Source organism: Tamandua tetradactyla, chromosome 10, assembly GCF_023851605.1.
Source record: "Tamandua tetradactyla isolate mTamTet1 chromosome 10, mTamTet1.pri, whole genome shotgun sequence".
Classification (NCBI taxonomy): Eukaryota; Metazoa; Chordata; class Mammalia; order Pilosa; family Myrmecophagidae; genus Tamandua; species Tamandua tetradactyla.
The window spans coordinates 95579190-95603051 of NC_135336.1; positions in this window are offsets into that span (position 1 = coordinate 95579190).

Here is a 23862-nt window from a genome sequence, read left to right on the forward strand (position 1 = left end):
GGTTCACTGTAGCCATAGCTGGAAAATTTGCATTCCCATTTATATGAGCAGGATTTCTATTTGGATGGCTTACGGACATTTTCAAATGTCTTCTGCAATTTTTCTTTAGGAGGACTATACATCATTTTCATAATATAAAAGACAATAAAATCATTCCTATTAAAAATAATCCCATGGGTTCTGTTTTTAGAACCAAGGAGATGGCAAAAGATCGGGAAGAAATTCTTCCATAGCATGACCAACAGACATTTACACCAAACATGAGCTGAGACCCAGAGATTTTCTCAAGAAGAGAATATCCTGGATGAGCTCTCCTTTTGCAGCTGCAGTATCTTGCACCAGAAATGGTAAATGAATAGACCAATTTTAATCTGCTGTCTTATGGAAATAGCAACAACACTTCTGGAAGGATGCACCCCCTGCGGGGATTCATTTCACGGTGGATTTGAATCTAGAATGATTTTCTGTTTGTTTCCAAATATAGAATGACACAGCTTATACACAATTTTCAAAAGGAGTCGATTTTGTTGGAAAATATTCATCATGAAAATTTCATTATTGACCACTTTTATATTACTTTGATGAGGCTAAATAGTGATAGGGATGTCTTTCAAAGAATCTGGTGTGGATGGGATTGGTTTACCAAGAGAAGAGCTCATCTTGCAAGTGAAGCAGTTAGTTGAGAGAGCTCCCAAGAGGACATTTCCCACCAAAGGCTGAGATTTGTGTCAAGCACAGAATTTACTTGGTCTGACTAGAGATGGGGAGGGCAAGTAGAAGTTGCCTCGTGTCTCCTGATATGAGCCCTGATTGGAGGGTGGGTGAGAACAAAGCCATCTCTTCTCAGCAAAGCCAGAATTGGACACTTTGGGATCTGTAAAAGGTAATGCTCCCTCTGATGCCTTTCACATAGCTATAGACCTGACTGCCCCTGGAATAGGTGTCCTGTCAATTTGTGTCCTGTCCTGCCACAGCTGCAGAAAGTTCAAGAAATCTGAAGAAAGCAAGAGAATTTAGAAGCTGTGTCCTGAAAAGACCTGACTACCATCTTTCCAACAGAATCCTAGCCCACACCCCTAAAGCAATCACCTGGATATATATTTATGCTACAACCCTGAAAATTCCCTTCCTAATTTTTTTAACCTTGCGCCCTGTTTCCCAATTCAGGAAAAAAAGCAAAGGTAGGGCCAAAACCATGGGTGGGTCAGCCTTTGCAAAACACTCGACTTCCTTCCATGTCTGGAAATTACACCTGCATTCTAATATATCCTTAACTGCCTTTGATGAGGAAGTCTGATGAGAGTGCACGGTTTAATTCTTATGCCTCCATCGCTGACAGGTTTTCATCAAGATATTCCTATTATAGTTTTCCAAATCGTTTTGTGGGAAGCTTGGTGAATTTAGCAATATGATCAACCAGAATGCTCTCCCTTATCTAATCGTATTTCTCCAAATTTATTTAACTAAACAAATAGGTTTTTAAACGTTTCCCTCCACATATTTACAATCCTCTCCATGCTGGCAGGATGCCGAGACCATTGCAGAATTAGATCCCAGGCTGGGCTGATGTGCAGCCCCAGGCTCTTCCTGAGGAGAATACATTTTTAGCTTGGAAAGATGAAAACACAAATTGCATTTCCCAATATGGTTAGTCGAGGCAGAGGAGGTATTTTCTCTTGATGCGCTAGGGTATTACATGCTAATTCAAGTGTCATTCCCTTAAACATTGCTATAGCCTTATGGTTGGGAAATAAAGTACTGAACAGCATGCAAAATGTATACAATAGCAGTTTTTAACCAATTTTACTCTATCACCAATTTAGTTTGCCCCCAAATAGACATGTGTAAAAAATTACAAAAATTCATTATCCCTCCACTTCTCCCCTCCTCCCCCATCAAATAAAAACCAGTGAAAGCTTGATCTCAGTTATAGTTTTGGGTTTGTCACTTGGGTGGCAGTGGACAAGTCATTTCAGGGTCTTCTGAAAATTATATGTTTATTTATGGCTTGATTTCTATATATATATATATTTTTTTTTTGCAGGGGCAGGCACCAGGAATCAAACCTGGGTCTCCAGCATGGCAGGTGAGAATTCTGCCACTGAGCCACTGTCGCACCACCCTTTCTTCCTTTATTTTTTATAGACAAGTGATTAAGTGAGAACAGTCCATTTGCTTAGCTAGAATGGGCAGGGTCTGAATGCCACTTGTTTTTCAATTGGAAAGGATTTTATATGTATAACAGTTTATTCATGTAACAATTGCAAGGTCCCACAATGCTCTTTTGAGCATCAAAACAAGCTTCAAGGCTCAGAGACACCTAAACTCCAATTTCAGCTTTTAATTTTTCTGGTTCAGAGACAATGATATCATATTTCAAAACCTGTTGCTTTGTGAGGATAACCATGATAGTTATCACAAATAACAATTGATAAGTTTAACTATGAATTGCACGTAAAATGCTTAAGGAAGTATCTGGTTTATAGTCAATGTTCATTTTAAACCATTATTAATGTCATCATTAAGATTAGGATTGTTATTATACCCAGGTTAGTTAACAGAAGGGTGAGAGCATTTCGACCTGCAAATATAGTCATAGCATGTCAAAGTGACATATGCAATAAATGAGCCCAAATCACAATCTTCAACACCTTTTTTCCTAAAAGCAAAATTTAAAGAACTTTTTATTCATTGGTTGTTTCATAGTTTTTACTAGCCAGAAAAATATGTCTAGACTTCCAGTTGCCTGATTCCACCCCTGATAGACCATTATCCGAGTTGCAGCACATCCCCTTAATGATTTTCTTTCTTGCCCATCATGTTGGTGACACTGCGATGGTCTGCAGAGACCTCAGCACAGATCATGCTGAAACGAAACACACTGCAAAATAGCAAGAGGCAAAAATGCCACTAGAATGAATATTCAGTTAAACATGGTAAGTTTTCCCTAGAATGTTCAGTCTTTGTAATGCCTGAAAACACTTTCTCCAAAGCCATTTCTAACTCACAACTCAGAATTTCATAATTAACCTTAGAGATAGAGGGTATATTACAACTCTGTCATAGTCCCTCAACCAAACTTTCTGGTCTTTTGCCTCTGCAGGTGATCTGTCAGGATGGAGTGGAGTGAGATGGGGTGGGGTGAGTTGGGGGTGCTTGGGGGATGAAGAGAGAAGGTCCTTTATCTGGAGTTTTTAATTGCTGAAGGGTTTTACCAGAGAAGCAATTCCTTTCACACATCTCTCACCTTGAGTGCTTATCCACTAGGGACATAGTTGATCAATGATGTAATTCTCCAGTTATTTAAGATAGTAATTCTTTTATTTTCACAAAGGATTTGCTGAAAATTAAAAGAAGCCTGCAGTCATTTATTTTAATCTCTCAAGATTGTTTATTGTTCCTACAAGTCAGGGCAGCCTCATCTTTGGAACGCATGTTCCAAGGGAAAAGTTGATAAAATGATTGTATTGTTAGTTGGGTTGGGTTTCTGCAAGACAGTCATTATTGGTAATCTTTTAAGACTACACTTTACATTTTATCTTGGGAACCTTCATATATCTGTGGATGCTTTTTTTGGTGTAAACAGCAAAAAATATCTATTTGCCACTATAGAATTTGCCATCATCTATAAGTCAATAAAAGCCTACAAAAGAGGAACTTTGCTAATAAGTTTTTGAAAATGCTCGCTTATGAAAATGTTCTTCCCATGCATTGACATATAGCTCTTTGGGTTTCAGTTTTATACCATGTATAAAATGAGAAATAATACATGCACTTATTATGTTTTTTAAAGCTTTCTTCTCCTGATATAATTAATCACTTTCCTATGTGTGATGGAAACTCCAAAATGATTTTTTTTCTCCCCCTGGGTTAGAAATATACCCTTAGATTGTCAGCTTTTAGTAAATCTCTTTGATCTACTTTGAATGTGAAGGGTGCAGAATCCCCAAGACTGGGTGGGTGGTCTCCATTCTATAGTGTAGGAAAATGCTGTGAATTTTCCCCTGTTTATTTCTTCATACTCATGAGTTTTTTATTTAGAGGAAAATTTAATACATGAGTTGGTACCTTTACAATTAACTCACCCAAATGTTATTTGTTAAAGAGGTATTTGATGTTCAACATAACCAGTGTGTTTACTTTCTTTCTTTCTTTTTCTTTCTTTCTTTCTTTCTTTCTTTCTTTCTTGCTTGCTTGCTTGCTTGCTTGCTTGCTTTCTTGCTTTCTTGCTTTCTTGCTTTCTTGCTTTTTTCTTTTTCTTCTCCCCTCTCTTTCTTCCTTTCTTTCTCTCTCTCTTTCTTTCTTTCTCTCCTTTTCTCTCTCTCTTTCTTTCTTTCCTTTCTTCCTACCGTCCTGCTTTTTTCTTTTCAAGACTTGTTTAAACTCTTTTCCAAGAAAAATGATGTTGCCTTTTGCCATGGGCATATTATCTTTAATATCCACCATTTTCAGCCTATTTTCCCAACTTAAATTTTTCAGGGTTTTAAATTGTTTCTGAGAACCGCAACTTGGGAGGACAAAATAAAGATTTTCTTTTCCTAGTTGCAAACTCTCCTGGATTAGGAAATGTAACATTGTCTTTCTCATCTGATGGAAAACAAATCATTAAACAGTAATGGGAGAATGGCAAGACCTGTGAAGTTGGACTCTGTTTATATAAGTACCTTCCACATTTCCAAATCCATTCTAAGTTGATAGAATGTTTAATACATTTAAAATTGATAGAAATAACTTACAAGGTATGTAAGGTATTATGATGAAAATTTTTCAGAAGAAAAGGACTAAGTTTAATTAAAAAAATCCCGAAGGAGAGCAGTTCACCTATTGTTACAGACTTGAATACAGTGTCTGAACTAATTCTCCAAATCAAGATCAACCATAGTATGTACAGGAAAGATCACTAGTTGACCTTTGGCTCCAGTCTCAGAATCCAATACCTTTATGAAGATGAATATTAAGGTTGTTTAGGAGAGAACGTGCCCTCCATATTAATGTTTTGAAGAAGAATCTGGCTATATTTTTTTAAGTTGAATTGCTTTGCTACATTTGCTACCCTATTCAGATGTGGAAATTCAACAGTAAATATATTTACAATTTCCAACTTAAGCTCCCCACCTGACAGTGTATATACTCTTTACAACTCCATAATTCCAAAAGGATGATTGGTTGGGGATGTAAGATAATTTGCAATGATGTTCTTCTCTTCTGGTCCCTAAACTCCACCCATTTCCGATGCCTCCATATTTCCAACAGACCATTCAACACTTAGATGGAGCCAGTAAAGGACCTCCCATCCTTAGGTGTTCTCCCTGGGCTCATGAAAAGAAAGTTTGCAGGAAGGAAAGACTGAAGTGATAGGCTGTCTTGATCCATGCTGGATGGCCTGGGAGGAGGTCACTTGATAAAACATGGCTACAGAGATATGGCATAATATAGAGCGATGCATTTAATTTTCATAATATAGACTTCTGATTAAGCACAACGGGATTGTGTTTATCTACCATGACCTTCAATTGGCCTGCTGCTCTATCGAACTGGTCTGGAAGAAAGAAAGGGTGGCCAGAGGGGAAGTAAAATCTATTTGTATGTTACTCTGAACTATATTGCCCAGAAATCTGCCAGTCTGGACTATATATTGTCCAGAAATCTGTCAATGTCAAATCCATGAGTTTTGAAAGTTTGTTGTATTCCTCTTTTCTCTGTTTTCCCATCTTTAAAGGAAAATGGTAATCTTCCAAAGATATATATAGATGATGCAAAGTCAAGTAAAATGGCATTACTGGAGGGCCTTAAGTCAATGTCCTTGACTGAAAAAAGTCAAGCCCAAAGGGTTTGCATACTGTATGTTTACATTATATAATATTCTTGAAATGACAAAACTAAAGAGATGAAGAACCTTTATCAGTTATTTTCAGGGATCCTGGATGTAGGGTATGTGAATACACAGGAGCAGCATGAGAGAGTTCCTTTGTGGTGTTTAAACAATCCTGTATCTTGATTGTGATGGTAGTTACATGGATCTATAAGTAAGATAAAGTAGCACAGTACCACACATACACTCACACAACGATACAAACAAGTGTTGAAAAAACACAAGACTCCGGTCTATTTACAGTGTTGTATCAATGTCAATTTCTTCATCTTAGTTTCCATAAATATTACCATTGAGGTAAGCTGGATGAAGGGTACATGAGACTCTATATACTATTGTTGCAACTTCCTATGAATCTATGATCAATTAAAAAGAAGTTTATAGAAATGTCATTAATCATCTGTCCTAAGGGGACTTCTTGACCAATTTTATGCTCCCAAGGTGTATGATTACAATGAAAATAAGAGAAGAGATAATTAAAAAAATGAAAGTAGTGAGAGGATGACAAATGTTACATGGAGTAGGATGACTCACAACAAAGCCATCAAATACAATTCTCTCTTGTTACTTAACTTTGCATAAACACAAATACAATGGTCCCTTGTTTAACAACACTTTGAACTTAAAAGTAAAACTTCTTTGGAACAGACTTTTGAAATCTAAGCCTTTTGTAAGTAGAGATGCCATGGAATATTTATTCCATAGGCTGCTCCACAAAATCAAAGGGGTTTGAACTGTGATAAGTTTTGGAAATGTTGAGCTGACACGTTATTTTCCTAGATCTCTTTTCATAATGAGAAACTTACTTTTGAAAAATGGACTACACAATTCTACTTCCTGTAATGGTGGACCCAGTGATTTGGATGTACTCTTTATTGGTAGACGAAGACTACTGGAGAGCTGAACAAAGTAACAAACAAACATGTCATCTCGTTGAAGGTACTGCAAAGCTTTCAAGTCAGTGAAGACTTCAGAGCCAAGACCGAGAAGAAGCCAGAAACCCAGAGATTTGGTTCCAGCCTTTGGGGTCAATTTTTCCCTAAGGGTGAATGCCAATTCTGAAACAGGAGGCCTAGAACCTGAAAAGATATTCAGAGCTATGGCCAAGTTCATGAGGTGAGGGAGAAAAAATAAGACTCCAGGGTCCTCCCAGGGGAAGATCTCGGTAACTATGCTTTGAACTGAGAGTGTGCATTGAGTAGGACAAAGTGCTTCTCCCTAGGAATAGTGGTGGAAGGGATGCAGAATGAGCTAGAGCCCAGCTTAGGATCATCTCAGTCCTTAAAATCGATTCCAGAATGCAGGTGCTTTGATCACCTGACACAAGCAAAAAGTGTATCTGTGCTCTAGGAAGATAAGGTCTTAAATCATTTTTATGATTTTTCACATAAAATCACACACACGAGGTGGTCAATTAAAATTGATAGGAAGGAACAAGAAAAAAAATAGAAACAGACCCAAATGGGCTCTAGGTAATAGAGTTTTCAAGTGTAGAAATTAAAAGTAATAATGCTAAAGTAATCAAGAAGATACGAGAAAAGATGAAGAGTTTCAGCAAAAAAATTGGGAACTATAAGAGTAACCAAAGGGAAATTTTAGTATTAAAAAATACAATAACTAAAGCTAGGGACACATTGGAAAGATTGAAATATATTAAAGAACAACATAGGATCAGGGAATTGATAGACAGATTCTTAATACATATTAAATAGAAAAAAGTTAAAAATATAGAAGTAAATGTGAGAGACATAGGAAAAACAGTGAGAAGTTCTAGCATTCATGTTATGACATGTACTATCAAGATTCTGAATCAGAGATTCAAGAAGCAGGATAAATCAGGAGAAAAATCACATCATAGAAAATGGCTGAAAACCAAGGGTGATAAGAAAAGAGAAGAGGCAAGCTATTGATTTCAAAATCTGAAAGGAAAATTATCAGCTCATTGTCATTTATAAGCTTAAATGTAAAAACTTCTGCAAAATATTGTTGAATCAAGTCCATCAACATAAGAAAAAAAATGTAAGTTTAGTTTAACATTGGAAAATAAATCATTGTATTCCAGGATATTGACAGAGTCATCTCAGAGATACATAAAAAGGCATTGGATAAAAATCCATATTAAAGATAATTTAAATTTAACAAACTAGGGTGAGCTACAGTGGCTCAGTGGCGGAGTTCTTGCCTACCATGCCGGAGACCTGGGTTCAATTCCCGATGCCTGCCCATGTTAAAAATATAAAATAACAAACTAGAAATAAAAGGGTAATTTCAATCTGATAAAGAAGCGTTTGGTCAGGACCCTTTGGTTTTTCAGATCAGCTGATTTCCCAGGGGCCAGGGACCCACTCATTTCTTTGGTTTCTTTGTCATACCTAACTTAGTTTCCTGCATTAGGGACTGCCTCTTCCTGTCTGGTTTTGATGTTCCAGCACTTGGGTGCCCACATGCCTTTCTTAGAGCAGCAGCTCCGAAGAGGAGGGCTCTTTGCCTCTGTTGAAGCTGAGAGCTGCCTCCACCTACCATTCCCAAAACTGAGCTCCATCTTGCATATTTCTTTCTCAGCCCTATTTTGAAGCCACCCGAGGCAGCTCCTTATTTTGTATCACATGGTTACATCATTAGTAGTAACTTGGAAAAATAAGACAAAATAGTAGTACCTTGAAACTGGGAGGAGTTTAAGAAACTCCTGGTACCATCCTCTCAACTCAGGAATGAATCAACTCCATTCTGTTCTCAATAAGTGACAGGGAATTCACAAAGAAGGCTCGGCAACTCCTGTGAAAATACTTCTGGCAGAAGTTCAAATAACCCTTCCTGTCATTCTGATTCCACACTGATCATATTTAATCCCACTTCAACCATTTATGTAGTCATCAGTCCATTCAACAGGTTTTACTGAGTACATATTTTCTGGTAAATAGTGTGGTAGGCCCAAAGGATTTACTGGGAACAATATTTGACCATTGTGTCTTACATATTTCTTTTCTTCTGGCTCATTATCTTCAGGTCATTTAAATATTTCTCAAATGGGGTGATTTTCTAAACACTGACAATTCTGGTCCCCTTTTAATTTGGTGATGCCCATTTTAAAATGTAACCCTCAATTATGGACCAGTCTTCTTGGGATCATCTGTCTGGTACAGAGGACAGGGGTGATTCTTTTGCTTCTTGGGTCATAGGTTTGCATGAATGAAGATTAAGATTGAATTATCTTTCCTGGATAACAATGAGCCCACATTCAGTCAAAATTCTTGTACTTTTTCACCTAAATGATTGCCAAGGTCATTTGCCATAGCTTAAGCGTGGGTTTTAAATGTATCCCTTTTACATTCAATCTTATAAGTTTCCCAGCCTCCAGCTTCTGGGTTTTAAAGCCTTTTTTATTCTTTACTCACTCTCCAACATATTGGCTGTTTGTTATGTATGTTTGAAATTGTGCTTTTACTAAATCCACTCAAATCATAGCTACAATAATGACACAGGGAAAAAGTAAGCTAAGTGTGGCCGATAAGAATTTGAAACCTGGGTCTTTGGACACAGTGGATCATCATGACAGATTCTCTGTATTGGAAAAAAGAATCAGCCAAACATGTAGAATGAAACACACGTGTGATACAGCGTCCACGGGACAGCCCCTCTGAGCAAATGCAAAGATTGGCTCCTAAGGCTGAGTCAGTGTGGGTATGGCATTGGCAGGTGGGCAGTGGCCTTCAGCAAGAGGGTTGGGATGAATTTCAGAAATCAGATGTAAACTAGGCTCATGTAGCTTATCTTACATTTTTCAAATTTATGAATATAACTCATTAGTTACATCTTATTTTTAGTTTGAAGTATGAGAGACCCAGAAGATCTATATGCTCAAATCATATGAAACTACCACGTACGTTCCCCAGGCACAAAGTCTCAAGCTATGGGAGGTGGTGGCAGATGTGTCCTCTCATACACAGAAGAGAATATTAATCAGCACTCCCACTTTCAAAGGACATCTACTGTATCTATTACAATTTTAAATATCTGTGCCTTATAATTCCATCTCTTTCTATTTACCCTGGACAGATACTCTAGGTAGTTATGGCAATGCTTACTTTGGCATTTTTTAATAATAGTTAAAAATTAGAATGAACTGTCCATCAAAAGTGGTATGGTGGGCGGGCCATGGTGGCTGAGTGGCAGAGTTCTCGCCTGCCATGTTGGAGACCCAGGTTTGATTCCTGGTGCCTGTCCATGAAAAAAAAGAAAAGAAAAGAAAAGAAAAATGGTGTGGCTGATAATCTGTACTGTCTCCATATTGTGGACTATAATAAGGCAGAGTAAATAAATGAAATAGATGCATATGTATCAGTATTCATTCATCTCTAAAACAGTGCTGTGTGGAAAAAACAAGTTAAAGAATAATAGTGTATGAATAAACATACAATAAAGAGCAGCACATGCACCATGACTTGCATCTCCCCATTGGGTTTTCATCCCTATCTTCTATGGCTTCATAAATATGAATGTAAAAGGCTCAGGGTATGGGAAACTCTGGGAGGATAGAGACCACCGGTGTGGTAGACTGAATAACGGCCTCCAAAAAACGTTCTGCATCTTAATTCCGGGAACCTATGAATATGTTATACTATACGGCAAAAGAAACTTTGCAAAGGGAATTAAACTAAGGATCTTGAGATGGGGAGAGTATCTTGGATTACCTGGTTGAGCCTAATGCAATCACAAGGTTCTTAATAGAGGAAGATAAGAGGACCAGAGTCAGAGATGGAAGGGAGAAGGACAGAAGCAGAGGGGGACTGATGAGCTTTGATGATGGAGGAAGAGGCTGTGAGCGAAGGAAGGGAGGTAGACTCTGGAAGCTGAAAAAGGCAGGAAAATGGATTTTCCCCTTGACCCACCCTCCAGAAGGAACAATACCTTGCTGATGTCTTTTTTTTTTTTTTTAAAGAGAGAGGGAGGAAAGGAAGGAAAGACAGAGAAGGAAGGAAGGGAGGAAGAAAGGGAAACATTTTTAAACATTTTCTTGTTTTATTATATTTTGTTTGTTTGTTTGTTTTTTACATGGGCTGGGGCCGGGAATCGAACCGGGGTCCTCCGGCACGGCAGGCAAGCACTCTTGCCCGCTGAGCCACCGCGGCCCCTGATGTCTTGATTTTAGCTCAGTGGACCTGATTTCAGGCTTCTGACCTCCAGAACCATAAGATAATAAATTCATGTTGTGTTAAGCCACTAAGTTTGCGGTAATTTGTTATAGTTGCAACAGGACACTAATACAATTGGGGAGGTAGTGAAAGGATGAGCTGTGGGAAGGATCCAAAGGGGCTTTTGCTCTGTCTGTCAAGTTTCATTTCTTTTAAAAATTACAGTATCTATTTATTATTCATGCAACTAAAGTTAATTTTTTAAATGTGGCATTTCAGCCAAGAGTTTAGCTAGACAAACCTGTAAGAAGAGGAAGAGAAATATCTTAATGAAGGAACTGCCAATTCTTCCTTCATATTCTTATTTTATTCTGTTATAAGAATAAAAATTTGTTAAATTCATACTGTATTTTAAAACTGATTAACACAAAGTAACACTTATTGTTTATGGGGCCCATAAAAATGAGGAAACTTAGGCACAGAGAGGGTAAACAACAGGCCCAAGATCATTCAGCAGGTAGAGGACAGAAATTCCAGGTCTGTGCTTTTAACCAATCACCAGGTTATACCACATGATGCTACTTTCCAAGTGATCACTGAAAAGGATGCAGACTTGGTCTCTGGCATGAAAGAAAAATTCAGGAATTTCCCCTGGATAAGACAATTAAGCCATCAATATATTAAAACTTAAAATAATACATTGAGAGCAGTCTGTTGCTATCTATATTAAGAATCTTAAGGTGTTTTGATTCTCCGATTTCATTTTCACATTTCTAGGAAACCATCTCAAGGACAAAATACGAACAGAAGTAAATGTCTATACAAAGATATTCATAGCAGCTTTATCTGTGACACTGAAAATATGAAACAGTATGAATGTCAATGAAAACACATTTAACTGGTGGGCTAATAGTTTGACATTAAAATAGTATTGATAAACACTTTGTATTATGTTAACAAAGGGAGAAAGGAAACAAGGTAACACATAGAAAAATAATATCAATTATGTACAGTCTCCATTTTTCTCTCTCCTTGGCAAAATTCCCCACAACAAAAGAACCATGCAAAAGATCATATAATCTTGAAGCAAATACATTAATATATTAGTATTTATATTTGGGTTGTAGGAGTAGATATGTTTTTTTCTCTATGTGGTCCTCTTTTTATATTTCCCAGTTCTCTTTGGGGCATGGATTAGGTTTAATTTGCACAGCTTATAAATTAAAAAAAAATGGTTATTTGAAATAATGGAATCTTCTCATATCTGATAAGGTGGACACTTGTCCTCTCCTCAAGTATGTTTAGAAAAGGATCCATTAGCCAAAGAAGACAATGAATGCAGAGGCGGTTAGACTTGTCCATCTCACCACCCCCACCCCCTTTACCATTGGCATGGAAGGACTTAAATGTAAATACTCATGGCCAGAACCAGCTGCTCTAAGAAAAGACAGCACTTGTGCCTTAGAGATGACATAAGATGAGAGGAAAGAACACTGTGGAAAAATGAACAAGAAAACTTCGTGTAAGAGAGTAGCACTCTCTTTGCAGCTGTAATTCTTTTGTATCTTCATCAATCTATCCAACTATAATTGTGCATTCAGCAAGTTATTATGGTCTGTTTCATGGAAGGAACTATGCCAGGGTTCAGTGGGGCTAAAATCAGTTTTAGGAAGAGGTAAAACTTGTGCCCCAAATACCAATCAATTGTGAAAACTAGGGCCTCTCATCCTTTCTTTACCAGGGTCCTCCTCAATTTCCTTGACTATTCAATACGCAATATTGTTCAGATGTTTGGTTATCCAGAGAATCAAAGACTCCTCTGGCTATTCATTGATGTCCCTCTAAAGGCAGTTTCTCAAAAAGCAGTTCATCCAGAAGGCAGTAAAGGCATTATCTCATAAAGCCGTTCATCCAGGAAGGGATAAAGGCATGGAATTCTCGTCCTCTCAGGGATTCCTTCTTTGGCTCCATGGTTAAACGCTCATGAACTGGGTTAGGAAAGAAACACATTTTAATTTTTATTAACATCTAACTGAAATTTAGCATTTCTTTCAAATGTGAAGGCAGACAAAAAACTGCAGTAATATGAGAAGTCCCATGATATTCTTACCAATAGAAATCACAGGTATCTTCAAATCATATTACAGGTTATTGAAAATATAGCAAAATATTGTGTATGCTTACCACAACCCTAAAATTACAGTTGTTCAGCTAACCATTAGACTTTGCTATTTAATGAATGAGTAAAGAATTAGAGCTGCTCCTATTTATAATTAAAAACTATTTTCATAACTATATTTTAATATAATTACATTTGACAGAGAAAAGACTTGGCAAAATACTGGTATCTCATGTCCCTGATCACTATCATAACCTCCTTGGAATGTGATGATGTCTTCTGTATTTTCTGCCTGGCTAGGCAATCTGTAGTAATCATCCATTATTTTATTTTTATTTTTCCTCTCACTCAGCTATTTACTAAAGTAGTTTGAACTTGAGGTGTACGATTTCCATGAAAATGTCTATATTTCTATTTTTACTCCAATTGTCCCATTTAATATAGTTCTACTGAAAGATTATACCCTTCTGTTGCTGCAGTCCAGTCATGAGTCTTTCTACAATGTTGCAGTTCTAGGAATGGTGAGGACAGAAAAGCTTTCCATCTGATATAATCACAGAAACTATTTATTTGTTGCTCATTTGGTCAACTAACATTTATCAGAACACATATCAAATGTCAGGAATTATACTAGGGTTTATTTCAGGGTTGAAGGACATATAAGTCATGGTTACAACAGCAAAGGAACTTAATGGGGCAAGAGGGACAGGCATGTAAAGGGCCCTGGGAACCCAGAAAAATGGAGCAGTAGATTCTGCCTAGCCAGGAAAAGATGGTTTCATGGATGAAGTTACAATTAAAACTGGTCTGTAGAATGAATAGGATTTTGAAAAGTAGAGAAGAGACAAAGAGGAAGATTAGTTTTTAAAGAAGGAGGTTGAACAGATGAGTAAAACACATGGAATAAAAATAAATAATAGGGGGAACAAATGTTAAAATAAATTTAGATTGAAATGCGAGTGATCAATGAAAGGGAAGGGTAAGGGGTATGGTATGTATGAATTTTTTTCTCTTCTTTTTATTTCTTTTCCTGAGTTGATGCAAATGTTGTAAGAAATGATCATGATGATTTTGCAACTATGTGATGATATTGTGAATCACTGATTATATATGTAGAACAGAATGATCATAAGTTAAGAATGTTTGTGTTTGTTGTTTTTTTAAACAACAAACACAAACATTTTATTTTTAAAAAAATTAAAAAAAATAAAACAATCACAAGATGAATATACATCTCCATCACCTCCAAGTTTTGTAAATCCATCCTTCCCTCCCCCACTCCATTTTCCCCTCCTCCTTAGGAGGTCTGCTTTCTGTCATTGTAGATTAATTTGTGTTTTCTAGGATTTAACATAAATAAAATTATACAGCACTTAAAAAAATAAATAAATAAAGAAGGGGGTTGATGGTAGAGTCATTGCATGAAAAGGAAGCAACAAGTATAAAGGAGAATGATGTGTTACAGGGACTCTAAGTTATAGCCTGGACAAAAGCTATCTGGGTGGGCAAATGAGAGAAGGTGTTGCTGAAAGGACACGATGCTGTGGAAATTGGACTTGGAATTTATCCGCAAGTAATTAAAACTCATTAATAGCTTTTAAGCAGAGGAATGGCATGATCAGATGCAAGCAAGATGACTCAGGAGATGGAAAGAGAAGGAGACACCAAAGGAAGACAATGGAATCAAAAGTTCCTGTGGCCATATGAATTTGGAGACAAAGAGAAAACAAGGAATGAAAGATGCCTTTAAAATTTCTAACTTAGGTGACAGGGTAGGTGGTGACATCCTTAATGGGAAAAAGGTGAAGTTAGTGGCAGACAATATAGGTCTGGGAGTGAAGAGAGATATTCAGTCTGGGAAAATAAATGGATGAATCATCCACATGGAAATGATAGTTGAAGCTATGGGAATAAATGAGCTTTCCTAGGAGAGTGTCTAGACGTGAGCTGTAAGAAGCTTTGAGGACAAAACCCTGGGGAAAATTTACGTGTGCAAATGGAGCCAAGAAAGATGAGTCAGTGAGGGAAACTAAAAGAAGAGTTGGAGAAACCAATGGAGACTCAAAAAAGGTCACATGAAGCAAGCTGAGGGCAGGGAGAATTTCAATGTGAACTTTAGAAGTGGCCTTGGAAGACTCAAATGGTCAGAGATGAGTGTCCTGGAGGTGAAGTGACATCATATGAGGATTACATCTGTGGGGCTGTGGTGGAAAATGGTAGCCTGGAATGGAGTTGAAAAAGTCTAGCACTCCAAGGTTAAGGATTAAACCAGTCTTCCGTGGAAGATATTTAACAAGGGGGTGTGTAGATGAGAAGACATGCAACTGACTTCCAGAGACTTCCAGACCAATGAGACTTCCAGACCAATGAGAATATGGCATCTGCACATCCTCACAACGGTGCACTGTGAAGAAACAGTGACCCTCCAAAAAGGAAAATAACCTGTTTTCCAGGTAATTTTTCACTAGCATTGACAGTGGTTAGGAGATGATCGGGGCTAGAGAGGAGTCAGGCACCCATGGCAGAACTGGTACATGTCTACCTGACCATGTAGGGCCTAAACCATAGCCTTGACTGCATGGTCCCTGAGCCCTTGGCCATCCAAGACCCAAGAAGCAGGATTTGTCTAGCTACTACCACTCCTGGCTCAGTAACTTTAGAGTTCCTGTTGGACAGTAGAGAAGAATTGTTTTATATTTATTTCACCAAGGTGAAATAACCAGGGAAAAAACATGAAGATATAGATATTTTCCTCAACTTGATCTTCTATAGAAGCCAAAGACTCTGGTCTTTTCGTCTCTTTCCTGAACATCTTTGGTACCCACTGGCACTCTTTCTTCTCATTTCTCTACACTGCTAGAAGGTTCCCCTTAAAATGTGAACTACATTGCAGCACAGGGTTACTTAAAGCCTCTAATAGTTTCCCATCACACTTAAGATAAAATCCAGAGCCTTTGCCATAATCAAAAGTCCTTTCTTAAGACCTACATAGAGCAATAATCCTCAATCAGGGTGGTTCTTCCCCAGGGGACATTTGGTGATATCTGGAGGCACTTTGGGTTGCCTCAACTTGTGCATGGGTGTATGGGGATGTGGGGTGCTACTGGTATTTGGTATGTAGAAGCCAGGGACACTACTAGACAACCTACAATGTGCAAGACTGCCCCCACAACATCTAGCCTCACATGTTAATCCTGCTGAGGTTGAGAAACCCTGCCCCACAAGGCTCTCCTACTCTGGCCTTGCCTTTCCCCACCTCCCCCACACCCTCTCAGGTGGACCCCTCCCAGCTTACTGTTCTTCTGACCAGTTTTGATTTCTCAGGCACACTATTGCTACCGTAGGAAATTTGCATTCACTGAACATTTCTAGGGCTTATTCCTTCTCATCACGAAGGTTTCTAACCCAAATTCCCCTTCCTCGGGTTTTCTTCAGCCCACCGTGTAAAACAGCTCCCCCCTCCCATCAATCTATCTCATCTCTTCATAGCACTTCTGATCATCTAAAATTATGATTTTAGACAACCTCTTTTCTTTTTTATGTCTTCCTTGCTAGAAGGTGAGCACCAGGACAGCAAGGATGTTTACCAGTTCATTACTGGGTTTCCCATCCCCAGGGCAAGGTTTGACATGCAGTTAGCACACAAACCCCTGTGAAATGATTGAATGAGTGAATGAGAACCTAGGCTGTGCCCGGAAGGATGGGGAAGGAGCTTTCCTGTATTGAATCCATGTATGAACCTCTCACTCTTCCAGACTGATGAAGTGAAAACTCTTCAATTCAGTTTTGAAGCTGCTGGCTCTATAGGTACCTAACACCCATCTGACATAGTGCAAGTCTCACCAAAGGAGGGCAGTGGATCAGGCAAGTTGAAATCACAGAGGCAAATGGAGAGCATCTTGGATATACTTACTTTGGGGGAAGGGACTCCGTTTCACTCTCGCTTCATGCTGGGTTTTAGACCTTTAAAATACTAGATCATGCAGTCTGACCAGCAACCTCAAACACTAAATTCAAAGGCAGTTTCCTACATCATTTTACAGCATTACGCAAACCACACATATGCATATGAGCATGTGCAAATGTACACATGAATGTTATATGGGGGAATAAATTCTCTTCTAATGGACATATGGGTATATAGGCTATATACCTATAGAGCCAGCAGCTTCAAAACTGAATTGAAGAGTTTTCACTTCATCAGTCTGGAAGAGTGAGAGGTTCATACATGGATTCAACACAGGAAAGCGGATCCCTGCGTAGGCAAGCTCCTTCCCCATCTTTCTGGGCACAGCCTAGATTCTCACTCACTCATTTAATCATTTCACAGGTGTTTGTGTGCTGACTGCATGTCAAACCTTGCTCTGGGGATGGTATACCCAGTAATGAACTGGAAAACATCAGGGAGTTAGTCAAATTATTTCTATTAGAATATCAATGCAACTAAAATCAAAGATTCAGAGTTGTGGAAATAAAAGCCAGGAGGAAGCTGTGCAGTCAGTATGGAGGAGCATGCAAACAGTTCTACAACAATTTAGCAATTTAAATGGGATTTCATTTAATTAATTTGCAGCAGAAACACTCTATAGCATTGTATTGTTTTCTTCTAAAAAATAATTTTCAGGTACACCCATCCTCAAGACTCTCGCTTTCCTGTTAACTCCAGTTTTCATTTTTCTTTTTTCTACTTCCTGTTTTGTTTTTATTTTTAATTTAATGTATGTTCTCCCTAGGGAAAAAGTAAAAAACGGCTTTTCCTGGAAGAGTTCATGCTGCCCTCATTCACCTTTTGCATAACAAAAGCCCAGAGTATAATTCTGAATAGCTGTTTTGTATAGTTGAACCAGGTGTCCTGTTTGGAAAGACCGAACATTACAAGTCAGAGAAATGCCAATTTGCTCTGTTTCAAAATACTTTGTTTCAATTGCTGCCAAAGCCTTAGGGCAAAATGCTATAATCTATTTCCAGCTCCAGCTTTCCAGTCGGCTTGGCCTTCCTCTTTTTTCTTTTTTTTTTAATATTATTAACATACCCAAGTGACAGTGTCACTTATTAACCTTATTGATCTGGGAAAAATTTTATTAACTACATGACATATTCATTATTTGAGATTGGTGCTAGTTACTGCTTGGACATAAAACATCAAAGTCCTGGAAGATGAAAACTGATTTGTAAATAAATAGAAAACATGCTGGTCTAAATATATCAGTAATGTATCTGTTTATAGATTAAATACTTAGATAATGGTAAGTCATATTGAGAAAGGTATTATCATCCTATTTAAAGTAAGATACTGGCCTACTGATAAAAGGCTATCTTCAATTTAGAGGGAAAGAGAGTCATTCCTCCATTCTCTGAGTTTTGTTACATCTGGGCAATCTTGTTCTTTATTTTCTGGCAGTGCTGCACTGAGAAAAGAAGGATGTTAAAGGAAGGGTAGCCTATGAAATGCTAGCTGCCAGAGACACAAATGCCCCTCGGATAAATACATGAGACTCATTCATTCAACAAATATTTTCTGAGCCTTTACTCTGGCCTAGGTATTATCCTAAATGCTGAGTTTGCAAAGTAAACATACACATTTGTGTTAACATAATATTAAGCACCTGGCCCCCTGAGCTTTGGTTTCCCCTTGATTCTCAGTCAACATCTGGTTAAGCTTATAGATCTGTGGTTAACACTTTCCCTTTCAGAAGGTTGAAGCTGAAGACCAGAGACTTTGAAGGAGCAAGATTTGCCATCAAAGACTTGGAATCAAATTCTGACAACTGAATTGGGCAAATGATTTGATCTTATAGAGTCTCAAGGTCATCCTTTATAAAAATAACCCAACCTCATCAGGTTGTTACGTCAAAATGAGATCATGCATAAGACAATAAGAGGTAATGTATAGGAAAATATTCCATTTCTTTTTTTTAGTGACTTGCCCAGAAACACTGACGTGGCTGAAAATTGTATGGGTGAGTGTCTGTGTGGAGATGTGAGAGATAGTTGAAAACTTTCAGCAACTTATGCAAGAAAATCCTTTTCTCTGAAGCCCCCCCCAAGGATGTCCTCTCATGTCTCATTGGCCAGAATTAAGTCACATGTCCATTCCTAAACCAATCATATCAGACGGGAAGGGATTATCCAGAGACCAATCAGATTCCCTTGGTGTTGGGGGTGGGGTCAGCCTCCGTTGTGACACGTGGCTGAGCTGGGGGAGCAGCAGATAGATACTGGAAGATGTCCCGGGTTCTGGTAAGACAGGATAGAGGCACAAACAATCTGCTTGGACAGCCATCAGCAAGCTCCTGGTAGCAGAGCTGGTGTCGTGGCTACCTTCGAATACTAGACTGCTTTAAGAAAGTACCACAAACTAGGTGGAGTGAGTGTAAATAAAATTAATGATTTAAAAATAATATTTGAAAGAATCTACAGAAATTGACTCTCTCGTGGTACTGAAGGCTGGCAGTTCAAAGTCAAGGTGTTCGCAGGCGCATGCTCCCTCCGAAACCCCTAGAGGCAAACCTTTTCTTGGTTCTTCCAGCTGCTGGTGGTTTGCCGACAATCCTTGGCATTCCATGGCTTGCAGCTTTAGCACTTCAAACTGTCTCTGTCCACACATGGCTTCTCCTCTGTGTCTGTTTTTTCTCCTTTTCTTATGAAGACATCAGTCATATAGGATGAGGCACCCACCCCAGTCCAGTGTGACCTCATCTTAACTAATTACATCTGCTGTGACCGTGACCCTATTTCCAAATAAGGTCATGTTCTGAGGTCTTAAGGGTTAGGACTTCAATCTTTCTAAAGGGGACACAATTGAGTCCATAGCCAAGGCCAATGTGGATGAACCCATACTTTATGATTAAGCCTGTGGGTATTACATACTATGCATTTGGTGCTGTGGGAAAGTGCTAGGCTTTCCCACAAAGGTAAGAAATATCTTTTTTTTTTTTTTTACATGGGCAGGCACTGGGAATCAAACCCAGGTCTTCAGGCTTGGCAGGCAAGCATTCTTACCTGCTGAGCCACCGTGGCCCGCCCCTTTTCAGTTTTTTTTTGGTTAGAAATATTTTCCAACTAGAAATGAACAATTAAGAAGAAAATATATATCTGATGCAAAATATTGTCCTGGGATGCCTGTAAAATATAGTGAGTACCTTAAGAGCATCCCACTTTCCGAGTCCGCTTTACAGGAGACACTGGAGTGAAAGGGTGATTGCAGGGGCTGTCACAGGCAGTGAACTTGGAGAAGAGGCCTTGTGTGTGAATCTTGGCTTATATTCTTCCTGTGGGGCTGACCTGGGATAAATCTGGATTTACCCTGAATAAACAGAAACCTTCCTAAGCTTTGGGATTGTGATACCTTCTTCATGGAGGCATCGAAAGAATTAAACTTGAGATTAGAAAAAAAATGCATTATGACCACTATGAGTTGACTTACATCCCTCTGAAAGATGTACTGAAGTCCTAATCTTGGTACCTATGAATGTGACCTAATTTGGGAATAGGGTCTTTGAAGAAATAATCAAGTTAAGGTGAAGTCATACAAGGTCAGGGTGGGCCTTAAATTCAGTGACTGATGTCCTTATAAGAAGGGGGAAATTCTGACACAGAGGGAAGATGGCCATGTAAAAACAGAGGCAGATATTGGAGTTATACTGCCACAAGCCATGGAAGCTAAAAGAGGGAAGGAAAGATTCTCTCTAGAACGTTCAGAGAGAGCCTGGCCCTGTCGACGCCTCGATTCAAACTTTCAGCCTCCAGAGCTGTAAGACAATAAATTCTTATTGTTTTAAGCCACTGAGTTTGTGGTTCTTTGTTACAGCAGCTCTAGAAATCTAAGACAATAATTTACTGTAGGTATAGAGACCATTAACTAAATTCCCTGGTTATCATCTCAGATGGACATGACGTCCAGAGATTTTCACTTTATAACACATATTGCTGTGCAATATGCCTTAATATATTGGAGGGTTTGAAGGAGTTCATGCCTATGGGTGGAAGGAAGGAAGAAATGAAGCAAGAAAATACCTCACTGTCTTCACATGCAGTATAACAGGAAGCAGAGATACTGATTGGCTGCTGAGCTCCTTAAGAACCACCTCAAAATGAGAAGACCACCATTGGTTCCCAACCCTGCCCCCTGGCATCCTGCCATCCTGAAAAATCCCCAACTCATATGCTGTAGACCTGGCTCCAGAGTACTATTCTGGGGTATTCTTTTCTTGGCTCCTTATTGCCAGGATTAGTTACATAATTTGTGAGACCCAATGCAAAACGCAAGGACCCATGTCAAAATGGCAGCAGGAGAGCCTTGACTCAAGTGTGAGGCCCTTCTAAGGGTGGAGCCTCAAGTGACAGCCCAGGTCCCATGTCTGTGAAGCCAGCCTGCTTATTGCCTCCAGGTGGGGGAATTCCTTAGGACAGCATCCACACAATCCTTCAAAATATGACCCTGGCCCAGGCACCCTCCCTCCTACCACACTGTGCTGCAATTCCAGGCCCTGGTCTGAGAAAAACCCCACAACTTCCAATTCCCCACTCAGGGCCTTCCTTGTGGACTGGAATGTTTATCTTTTCTGTTCACTGGTGACGCTGCCCACCCTCATCCCCACTCCAACTTCCCTTAGGCAGAGTCCCAATTAATATTTGCCCCATGACTTTAGCCGCTCTTTTCACCTCCATCTCTTCCTATGAGACTAAAGATTGCTCCTTGAAGTCAGGAAATGTGTCTTATCCCCTTCTGAGCCTCTTATCTTCTAGCCCCGGGTCTGGTATGTGGGTGGTTTCTCCATGAGCATAGGACTAGGATGTTTCTCCAGAACCTTCATGCTCAACTGGGACCCAGCTGGGACCTCTGGACCCTATTTGGTGTCTGCTCAGGGTTTGGCTTTGACTCTTCACTGTACACCTGGTTTGATGTGGACTTGGACTTGGATCTTTTTTTTTCACTTTTTAGCTCCTATTTTCTCTCCCTTACTCCAAAGTGATGCCAGTTCTCAGGGGTCTACTCCAGCCATTCACATTCCTGACTTTACTTTGATTTCCTCTAAAATAGACCCTATGATTTAGGTAGTTTATTTGGGAGTAACCCTAGGAAGTACTGTGAGGGAGAGGGGAAGTGAGAAGGAGGAGGGTGGAAACTTGTAAACTATACCGTAAATCAAAGTTCCATTGTGGGCCACTTTGGCCTTGTACTGCGGGAAGGTCCCTGCAAAATTGTGATGAACCCAGCTCCAAGTTACCTCACCAGGGCTGAACAAACTGTGTTGTTTATCCATCACTGCTGTCCCTCAGTGATTCGGGGTCCCTCTGGGGAGCTCTGGCACACCCAGTGCTTTCTGCACATGAGCCGTGTGTGCCCCACTGACAGAGAATGCCCTCAGCCCAGAGATACAGGAAGACATTGACATGGCTGGGATAGGATGAAGGGAAATGTGTAGATCACGGATAACGGGTTACGCTGAGGAAGAATAGTGGTTGACAACCCTAGACAGAGATCTTCCAAGGCAAACATAAAACTCAGCTAGTGCATTGACAACTGAACAAGAGGAACTGTCACCCATGACCCCATAGTCTCATCCAAAGGGGCATCTAACAAAGAATCATACACCTTGTCTAACTGTTTTAGAGCACTTTCCCCAAACACTGTCATTTTTCACTTCACTCATTCACGTGAAACACAAGAGTGGGCCCAACTCTCGGCAGTAAGTTAGACCTTCACCTGAGTCATGTGCATATATGAACATAAGATAAAAGTGCGTGTGGCTTGCAAAAAACACTGGGGACTTCTGCCAAGGGGGAGAATACTTGGAAGCGCTTTAAGGCTTAGTTCTAAATATTGTGGGAGGTATATGGCAAACTAAGAGAAAACCCACAGGAGAGTCTTTGTAAAAACTGAAATAATTAAAGGCTTCAAAAAACAGGACCGAGGGAAAAAAGCTGAAAGGAATGTGATAATTTTGTCTACAGAAGAGCAGACAGTTCCCAGTTCCCCTGCATTTGAAAGGTAGCCAAAGACACTCTTATACCTGCTGAGATGAGAGTGGTGGGAGAAAGGCTGAAAATGAAGGAGGGGATTTGAGCAGGATAAATTGGAGATTGTTCTAGACTTTAGCAGGCACTCCAACATTGGTTAACTGATGGGAACAACTTTCTTTTGTACAATACTTAGCAATTTATGCCAACTCTGTATCTAAATAAATTACCTCATTGGGTTCTTCACACACTCTTTTGACAGGCAGAGTAGGTGCAAAGTTCTGTGCATGCGATTTATACTATCAACTTATAAAATGCTTCAGTTTTACTAGTGCAGGGCTTCTCAACCTCAGCATGATTAACATTTGTACCAGATAAATTTGCATTGTTGAAGCCTGTCCTGGGTGATACAGGATGCTTAGTGGCATCTCTAGCTTTTACCCATTAGATACCAATAGCGACATCTTTCCCCAGGAGACCCCTGGTGTCTCCAGACGTTGCCAAATGTTCCGTGGGAGCCAGGTGGAGATTCACTGATTAGTTTAAGTTCTCTCACCTTCAATTTAAGCACTTTCACTATTTTTCCATCCTCTGGGGTAGTGAGAAGTATCACCATTCATTTTTAAAGACTTGAGAAAGCTGAAACGTCATAGCCACTGCTTCCCAGTCACTGGAAGATGGCACTCACATTCTCCCTGCAGTGGGAAGGCTGCTGTGATGCTCCTGCGTCCTAATGGCAGAGGTCACCAGGGCATTGAGTCTGCCTGGAATTTTCA